We start from the raw sequence: 10,422 nt of genomic DNA on the forward strand, positions 1-10,422 counted from the left end.
TTTGAAATGACAGTCCACGTGAGACCTGACATCGTACCCGTTACGCAGCCTCTGCGTTGAAAGGTGCACTGGTCGAGAAACTAAAATAGCTTCAGGACGATCATAGGCATCATCAAACCCATAAGTGATGCGATGACATGGGCAAGCCCACTAGTCGTGGACACTCGTGGTCCCGCAGTCAAATGGTGACGCTCACATCTCCATAGATATGGAAGAGCAAATGAGGCGATCGTGCGAGAGCATCATCCAATATACCAACATTGGAAGATAATACACTTGATTCCCTCAACGGTGCCGCAGTCTTCTCAAAATTAGACCTCAAATGGGGGTATCATCAGGTCAAACTTGCATAAGAGTCTGGAAACATCATAACGTTTGTGACACACATCAGCATCATGCGGTACGTACAAGAGATTGATTATTGAAATATCGTCTGGTAGCGAGATATGATGATGATGATGATGATGATGATGAAACAGCATTTATGTAGCGCCATTTATCTGCTGAAACATTCAAAGGCGCCAAATACATATACTAGTATGCGATGCAGCAAGCCTCACAAGGCTTGGAATGTGTGAGAATCATATCGGATGACATCATAGTTTTTGGTATGAACAACTACGATAGACGACTCGAATGTACCATATGAATCTTCACAAGCCTATCTCTAGCTGCGACGATCTATCATTATACCTCATAACTATAAACATCTCCCCCACGACCATATCACTTTCCTTTATACCACCCAACCTCTTCATCCGACGACTGTAAACACCAAGTGGTCGAGGCTGTTCACCTTGTGCGACATCTTGTACCATCACACTCACGACCATTCAATATTTGTATACTATCAAACCGCCTGTATAGTATTGAGGCTGAATCTATGAAAAACAAGTGTCAAAGTCACAACGCATGCCTAAGTCCAAAAATCTGAATGTTCACTGATTGAACAGTTCTTCCCGTTTTTCTCTTAACTGCCGTTGAATTCCTTGTGGTAATCTACCATGTCCTGTCAAATTGAACGAGCCTGTTAAAAATGATGTCTTTGGAAGAGTGGAGATGAATGCTTCACTTTGTCCGTTTCGTCCCGGCCTGTTGAGTTCATCCCAGTGTGAAGTTGTGGTGCCTGTAAACGAATTGACATTTACTGTAGCATTGTGAATTGCAGTTATCTTTCCAACTTGGGGCCATTCAATCTGGAAGTCTTCTAGGAAGACTGCTACCATCTTTTTCCAACCTCAGGAGTCACAGCCTGTCTCCTCTTGCCAATCTTGCGCCCCAGGTTGACCTAATATTTCACAGAAGAAACAACTCAAAGAAGATTTACAAATGTGACAGTGCACCTCAAAACGAACATAAAGTCGCACACACTGATTTTGCGTGAGAACTGAAAATAAGTGAAATGGGTCAACCTAGCCGAACTTGACTTTTTCATATTTTCTGAAAGAGCGGGTCTTCTTTTACATTATGCTAAAATTTTGTATCATAAAACGGGCAGGAAAGTGTGTTTTTTTAGCAGTTTATGTCGATCATTATTGGTAAAATAGTGTGATTAGGTGTGTCTTTAGAATTCCTTTTTCATTTCTGAAAAACCTTGTCCACACTCTTCACTTTCAGCTCTAATAACGTTTGTAAAGATAGTGTTACTGCTTTGAAAGTTAGCATTAATTATGGACAGAATGTGTTAATGAGGCATGCTTAATTTCAGTTTAATCTGATAATCCCTTCATTGTTGTTACTCTGGTGGTTTACTTCCTGTTTTTTGTCCCATTCATCGCACAGCCAGCACGGTTTGGTAAAGATTAAGCGCTTGAATAGACACTGTACTTCAGAGCCTCTTTTCTCAGTTCACACTTTTCCTGAGTTTGTGCTTTCTTTCCAATATTTAGATAGGTTAGGAGAGTCCATTTGATTTGAGTTATACATCATTTTAAAGGTTAAAGTCTGCTCTTTCAGAATATGGTCTTAACTAAAAATTCATGTCTGGCGACTTTTTGTTTGTTTTGAGGTGCAGGGTCACAAATGTGGATACACAAATGGGTTACAGCTCGTTATTCCGAAGGTTCGTTATTTCGAAGGCTCTTTATTCCGAAGGTTCATTGTTCAAAATTTCATTTTCGGATTAACCAATCTTCGGAATAACGAACCTTCGGAATAACGCTACAAACTTTCGGATCAACGAACCCTTTTTCATTAACGAACTTCTAGGTATAGGGAATTTGCGTGTTTCGGATTAACGACCCTTCGGAACAACGAACCTTTGGAATAGCGAACCTTCGGAATAACGAACAGCACCCACACAATGTACTGAACATCCTAACATGAGCAAATGTAAGAAAAATATAAAAATATTTAAAGATAAGGTAAAAGTAGCCTGACATGTCATCTGTCCATATACCACAGGATACAGAAATCCCTGCTGGATGTGGTTAGTAAGCTTTGTATTTAATTGTGTTGTGTCTAAATACCAAAGATTCATCAAAGTCCAGCTGCTATTGCAAGGAATGAACACACATTCTGGTAAATTTTGAACTGTGACCTTTGAGTGCTAACCTGCGAAATTTCGGATTCAAACTTGACCTGTATGTTAGTGCAATTTATCAATACACCAAAAATCGATGAAATCTGTCCAATATTTTTTGAATTGTTACTAAAAAAATCAATACCTCTGTAGTTGGTCTCCTACACTAAGCTAAATAGTTGATATAAGGTACTTTGCATGTAAACATGTACATATCTCTCACATTAACTGGTGAAGCAGAAACTATTAGTATAACTTTTTTAAAATCTAATTTTAATGAGACTTTCAGTGTTTTGCTGGGGTAACTTTACTATTTTTTTTTTCAAATCATCATAGCTTTGAATGGTAGTCTTGGCAAAGTGGGCAATGAGTTTTTGCCAGTGGATTTAGAATGCTAACTTGACCCGTACCTCAGTTTCTTTTCCTACGATACCAAATCAAATTAGAATTGCCCATTATTTGTAAAATTGTTGACATGTTCTCATTTTAAAGAAATGGTATAGTATTAGTCGAGATATGGATTCAGCTTTTAATTTTCTGCAAGATACTTAGAAACCACTTTATGAACAAAGTAAAGCAAATTGATTCCAATAATAGGTGGGTCTTACCATTTATTAGGATTGCTTTGGTTTGGATAGCTCAGCCATTCAAAACCGAATCTTCACCAAATAAACTTTGAATTTGTCTAAGAATTATGATCTCTTTCATATTTCATAAGAGTTTTCACATTATCTATATAAAAAAAAAAAACATCATCAAAAAATTGAAAACCTAAAGCCCAATCTCAACTGAAACTGTAGGCCTACCATCCCTTTAAAGGAGAAATGTTACAGAGATTCATCCTTCAAAAGATGATTTACACTTAAATCTATCAGGCTGGAATGTTACCGGGACTACATCTCATAAACTTTTAAAAGACATAATCTAATCTGCTGTGAATTAAGTTCGGTCGTTGAATAAATGCTTATAAATGGTTAATGCATTATAACGTATTTCTGCTATTCATGATTGAGACTTCACCGTAAACTGAAACTCACTGGAGGGATGGGGTCTTGCTCATCACTGGACACACTGACCATGCTGACGTCGGAATGGGGTTCCCTACGCTGATCTGTCTGTGTAGAGTCCTTGGCCATTAAAATATCCCGCAGTATCCAATGGGGGTGTGAACCATCTGTGAAGATATTAACAATTGTAAACATTAATCATACACATTTTGCTACAACTCTGTCTCAAAGACAATTTCACAATCAGACACATAATAATAAGTCCTTATGCATAATTCGTAGTGGCCACTAGAAATATGCCTGTGACCAGAATAATTGAGGGGGCAGAACAATCTCCTTCGGGTTTTTTTTTTCATAAGCACACAGAATAAACAGAATGAGTCTACGAATTAAAGGAATACAGTGCACTCCCATTCCTGAACTGAACATTCCTGAACATTTGTGACCAGCAGTTTTACTTTAGTTATACAAACAACATTTTGTTATAGCTGAACAGTAAAACACACAAAGATGTGCAGTTGAATATTTGGAGACCTGACTTTTTCCTTCTTTATAACAGGAATTTTGTTATAACTATGCTCGTTTGATGGAAGTGCACTGTACACAAAATGCTTCAAATGCAAGAAAATACATAGGAATATACAATTTATAGCAAATATCAATACAAAGGGTCATTCAACCAAAAATTGGCATTTTAGAATCTTTATTTAGGAATGAGAAGCATGCTACCTATTTAACATATGCATAAATTACCAGGATTTATGCTGACAAATTTTTTAGAGCAACTGACAAAACATTCTTTCTTGGCTGCTTTTTATCTGAAGTTCGTTTCCTATAATACTTACCAACTATCATCTGCTTCCAAGGAGCCAAGAAGTTCCATCCATTCCTGATGCTCTGGTTCAGCAAGGTAGGAGCGGTACTTGGACATATCTCTGTAGAGACGGGTGATGTGCAGCTCCTCCAACTTCCGTTGGACAGCTTGTGGAATGCCAGAGGGGTTTCCTGAAAGGATATGGCTGCAGCCCGTTGTTGCCTGCCATTCGGGACTATCAATTACTCCACTTTTTTGTTTGAATGACAGCCTTTCCGTCTACTTTGGTAATCTTGAACTGGTGTGGAAGACTGTGATGTGATGGCCTGTTGATGTGTGTTTGTAACCAGTCCCTTATGTTGAAGATGGTGTGTTTCCTCTCAGCAGTAGTATTTGGCTTGCTGTATGACTTTGGAATGTGTGATAGCAATGAAGACAATGTCGGTATGTTGTGCTTTGATGTATGGGTTGATATGCGGCTGATGAGCTGATCGATGGCTTCATGTGTATGCTCCTTCATCAGAAAGCAAAGTTTCACCTAAAAATGAAACAAAAGCAAAAATGAATATATCAAAAAATGGTGCTGTCATAGCTGCAGTAACTAAAATTTCCTCTTCCTCTACAAATTCTTTTCTTCTCATTCTTTGCCCTCACAACCAATATACGTATTGTTACGAATATGGATAAGCAGGAAACCACTGACCAGGGACCCACCTCCCTGCACTGACCATGTAGAACAATAATTATGTGCCTTGTTGTAGATGAAAACCACTCACCCTCCGCAGCGAACTCCCGTGGGGTCAATGTTTACATTCCGCACGTGCCAAGCACACCCCTCCATGTTGACACTTTCTAGGGTTTCTCCTCCTAGGATTTTTGGCATAACTTTACCTCATAAAATACCGAGCAGGGCACATTCCAAAACAAGTGGGTTTCCGTTCTAGACTGAATCTCTGATAAAGTACACATTCCTTGCACATTCCGTAAACTCTGTCCATTCCTCGCATTACATCGTTTGGAATTTTATGTCGTGTATAGTCCGCTAAAGAAGTCTATGTTTTACTTAATAGCAAGGTATGCACCCCAAATATTCTATGTTTCTCACAGTTTCCACATAATTTGAATTGCCTGAATACTTTTGTAAGTTTAAAGAAATACACTGAGCATAGAGGTATAAATATCGATTGCTCTGTCTAAGCAAGGGACTTAACTTTTTGGGACTTCGTGAATAGAGAGAACTTTACTTCTGAAGAGGAGCGACTTCTTGAATCTAAGGACTTTACCGAAAGTCGTCATGTCATGCTGTTAGAGTAATTACACAAGTCCTGTCATAACTCATTTTGATCATGTACGTTTGTCAACGAGAAGTATATCTGCCAATAAAATAACAGTTTTTGCCCGGAACATACGCTCTTCCGATTGAACTGTGTTGCAGCCCTCTCATCGTAATGGTGAATGAATTGTGTGAATGTACCTGATGCATCTTATATCTTACTAATTATCTCTCTTCCATTGCGGAAAATGTGCCTTTCTATTGGGGGTATCATTCCCGCTCGGTAAACATCCTGCCACCCCCAGTAGTCAGTGCAGCAACACTCATTTTCCCGCAACAATATATTTTGGTGGTACCTCTGAATGAAAAGTGTACAGCTTTAGGAAACTAGATTTGATTGTCAACAAATGTGTTGTATTTCATAATTTTTCTGAACGAAATATGCACAAATGAAATGCTTTTGATTGCCTCATGCATGATTGAATGTCATCGATAAAAATTGGTGATACCAATTTCATTTGCAGGTTAACAAACAAAACTTCGGGTTAATATGTACCTTGGTAAAGTGAATTTTTGGATGGGAAAATACATCATTGATTTAAAAAGAATAAAATGAAAGAAAAACGTACATTTTCTCCAGTATTCTACAATCATTTTTTTTTTGCTATCATTTTTTTCCTTCCTAAGGGGAATGATAAAAGCCATTACTTAACAAATTGAAATTCTCCTTGTCATATTATAATCTTACCTTTTTAAAGACATCAAGTTCCACCAGCAGAGCACATAGTCTCGTCCGCAGTTGTACATCTGAAGATAAAAAGTATCTGGAAGCGTAGTGGCATATCTATGAAGAACCTGCAATAATATACAAATATCGACTGCTGCAGAGGGAGATGGTAAAACTATTTGCACCGAGGTGACAATGACAATGACAATGACAATGACAATTTTATTTATCTCATGTCACCCAATCAGGGTATTGGAGATAACCATGTGAATTATACATTTGAGATTACATATCGACAAAAAAACAACAACAAACAAACAAACAAACAAACAAATATATATATATATATATATAATAAATAAAGAAAGAAAGAAAGAAAAAGAAAAATAAATAATTATGAAAAAGTACAATGAAGGTACATAAATTTACTGGGGGAAAAAAGAAAGAAAAAAAAAGTTGTAGGTGATGTCTCAACAGTGCTATGTCTCGTTTATTGCGTGAGCGCTTGCTGAATGCGCAAACGCTTGCTACTAGTGCGCGTCATTTTGTATACATTTTTCCCAAGCGCGCAAACATCTTGCTACTTGTTTGTTTCATACGCAGTTTTAGGGGCTTCCCCTTTTCAGCGCTGGGATGGGACTGCCGAGTCAACTTCAAAGACGAGTAGAAGGCGGGTAATTTTGTGCAGGTTATGCTTGCTCTGCTTGATTGTATAGATGATAATAATTATATTGGATGGCCTTGATTCATGGAAAACCAGGGAATATTGCACTCGTTAGGGTCAATATTGCACTCATCTTCGATTCGTGCAATATTGGCCCTAACTCATGCAATATCCCCTGGTATCCCATTCATAGCCATCCAATATAATATAATAATTATAACAACACCAATTAGCATGATACAAAAAAAAAACTAGAAGTGTCGCCATGGCTACTGGCTATCTCTGCCATAATGCATGCTTCTCCTAACAGGTCTATAGTACATCGTGACAATGTGTGAAAAGTTTCCCATAATGAGCAAGATATTAAAATGACATGTTTGTCACAAATGTGTTGAGCGTTCACTTTCCTTGAGCTAGGTTTAATTGGATTGATGGTATACTATAAGAGAGTACGTGTTTGGGGATTTGAGGATTTTAACTGGACCTTTAACCATTTCATAAGTTTATGCAATGAATAATTTCCAAGGCATGGAGAAAAGTATAATTTCAGTTTTAAATAATAAAATTATTGAAACTTTTTATCTGACCTTTGACCCTTGACCCCATGTCCCTAACATTCCCAAGAGACTCACTGTCAGGCCAAACTTTCTCGGGAGAATCTTTACTGGGTAATACATGTATACACTTAGTTTCAAGAAAACACCTTCAGGCATTGCATAGATTTAGGGAGGAAATAGTGATATTTTGAGAATTTGACCTCAATTTTTGACCTTTGACCTTTGACCATGAGCATGTGCACCCAAAAGTTGATAGGCACAACTTTGCCTACTCATACATCAACATGCCAAGTTTCATTGGGATGCCTCAAATGACTTTTTAGTTGCGCAGTCCACACAATTAATTTGGACGGACGGACGGACGGATGGACGAATGAACAATTTAATCCCAAAACATAATGGCTCCGGCTCCACTTCCAGGCGGAGGCATAAAAAGACATATCATGTGTCCTTTAGACACAGATGACATTGCTAGATGTGATTATCACACCCTGTATTTTAATGTGATGAGCCTAAACATACAAATATCACGATCCATTTAATATGTTTTCAAGTTAATATGGGGTTAACCATACAGTCACATGCATAGATAATTGGCTGTGCCCTTTGTCCTTTCCCATACAGACTTTAAATTTGAACTTGACCAGTATTTCAGTGTGATGTAACCTATCCATAAACAAGAATTATCAAAATCTGTCCAGTATCTCTCAAGTTAACACACAGATATCTTGACGGATATATGAGCTGTGACTTTTTACCTTAGACCTACATTGTAGGGCGGCTAAAAACTCAAATTTGACAGATGACCTTTTTCTGCTCATGCTCAAAGTGGAACTCTAAACTAGCTTATTGATCCCTGATCGACTAGCAAGTAACAGTGCTTGGAACCCGTAAGAAATGCCACTCACTAGAAAAATCATTGGTATTGCACATGATTGAACATAGTGTGTGTCATGTCCAAGGAAGTAGCCTGGGCAAGACATTTTTCGTCATTTTTATTGTGTCATACTCCATATTATACTTTTTTTTTTAAATGAATAATTGGTACCTGCCATAACAGCTTCTTGACACTTTTTGTCTCGCCCACCGGAGATGAAGGCGAGACTAAGGGATCCAAATGGCGTCCGTCCGTCGTCCGTCGTCCGTCCATCGTCCGTCCGTCGTCCGTCCGTCGTCCGTCGTCCGTCTGTCGTCCGTCGTCCGTCACAAATGTTAAAGTTTACCTGCAAGACTCTCTTATGATGCATAACTTGGCAACTGTTACAGCAATGGCAGCCACACTTGGGTGATAGAAGCACTAGGGGGTATTTTCATGTTATGGTGTTGTCAGAGGTCATGTGATGATGTCAAAGGTCATTTGAGGTCATATATCAAAGAGTATGTGCAAGACTCTCTTTTCTATGTTAAAGTTTACCTGCAGGACTCTCTTTTGACAAATAACTTCACATAAGTTGCTTGGATTACAACCTAACTTGGGTCATTTTACGCATGGCGCTCGAGTAGAACAGACGTGTTTTTTTTTTCCGTGAGCACGCTGTAGCCTGACGCTGTAGATTGGACAATTTTGAACAATACCGTATGAGCTGAGAAGCGGGAACATGACACAAGAGACCCAGCCAGCGTCCCGCAAGTTAAGGGCTATGGAGACCCAGACTGAGCAAGCAGCCTCGGAGTTCGAAAGTTTTGTCAGGAAGGGCATTTCAGATATTCGTGAAATGCTTACGGGTTTTGAGGAGGCTCTTGAATTTCAGAGTAGACGCACTACTGTATTAGAACAGAAAGTTGAGCCACTGGAGAGAAAAGTAAGCAATTTGGACAGTCGCATGCAATCTTTTGAACAGCGTGTTCAACAGATCGAATTCGCAGAGAACAAACTGGAACGTTTCTCTCGCCGCAACAACTTTCGAATTGTCGGAGTACCACAGCTGCCGAATGAAAACCCCATGCAAGTAGCTACAAATTTGCTCAAAGATTTGTTTGGACTGGTCGACCCGAAAATTGAGCGTGCCCACCGAGATGGACCTCAGCTGAAGAGCCTCCCACGTCATCTTCTTGTGAAGATGCTCTCATGCCAAGACAAGCGGTACATCGTTTCCCAACAGAGAGCTAAGTTAGAGAAGGACAAATTCTACATAATAGATGTGAACTTCTATGTGAACGCAGCCTTAGCAAAAATAAGCATGTAGACTGACATTGTGATGAAGTTTAGAAATTGATAATAAGATTTGCTGGGATGTAGGAGGAAGAAATCCTCACTGCATGGGATGGTGAGTTGACGGTGCGGGTGGCGGTGTATTCGGTACCCGAATACCGAATACCGAATACCGAATACCGAATACTTCTATGTGAACGCGGCCTTAAGGCTGCGTTCACATAGAAGTATACTTTTCGGGTGTTCGGGCTCGTTTTTCGAGGGCACGCGAATACCTTGAATCGAACGATAGGATTTCCTCACACCGGTTCACATAAAAGGGCACTATTCGAAAGTACCGAATACCTGCGAAAAGTATAGCAAAGTGGGAATCGAGCTTGTTCGATTTTCTTGCAGCGTATACCGTCTCTCGTTTATGAAATAATGACACTTTTGGTCTGGATTTGCCCTTTAGCAAAAATAAGCATGTAGACTGACATTCTGATACAGTTTAGAAATTGTTAATAAGATTTGCTGCGATGTAGGAGGAAGAAATCCTCACTACATGGGATGGTGAGTTGACGGTGCGGGTGATGGTGTATTCGGTGCTCGAATAGCGAATAGCGAATAGCGAATAGCGAATACCGAATACTTCTATGTGAACGCAGCCTTATGAAATAATGACAATTATGGTCTGGATTTGCCCTTTAGCAAAAATAAGCATGTAG

The 10,422-nt window shown here is 39.1% G+C and overlaps 1 pseudogene; it reads right to left on the bottom strand.

The window, feature by feature from the left end:
- Positions 1–938: 938 nt before the first annotated feature.
- On the bottom strand, positions 939–7,612 carry LOC139719703 (uncharacterized; annotated as a pseudogene).
- Between the last annotated feature and the right edge of the window lie 2,810 nt (positions 7,613–10,422).

Source organism: Diadema antillarum, unplaced genomic scaffold (genome assembly GCF_040938485.1).
Source record: "Diadema antillarum isolate AM-2024a unplaced genomic scaffold, OU_Dant_1.0 scf00000114, whole genome shotgun sequence".
Lineage (NCBI taxonomy): Eukaryota > Metazoa > Echinodermata > Echinoidea > Diadematoida > Diadematidae > Diadema > Diadema antillarum.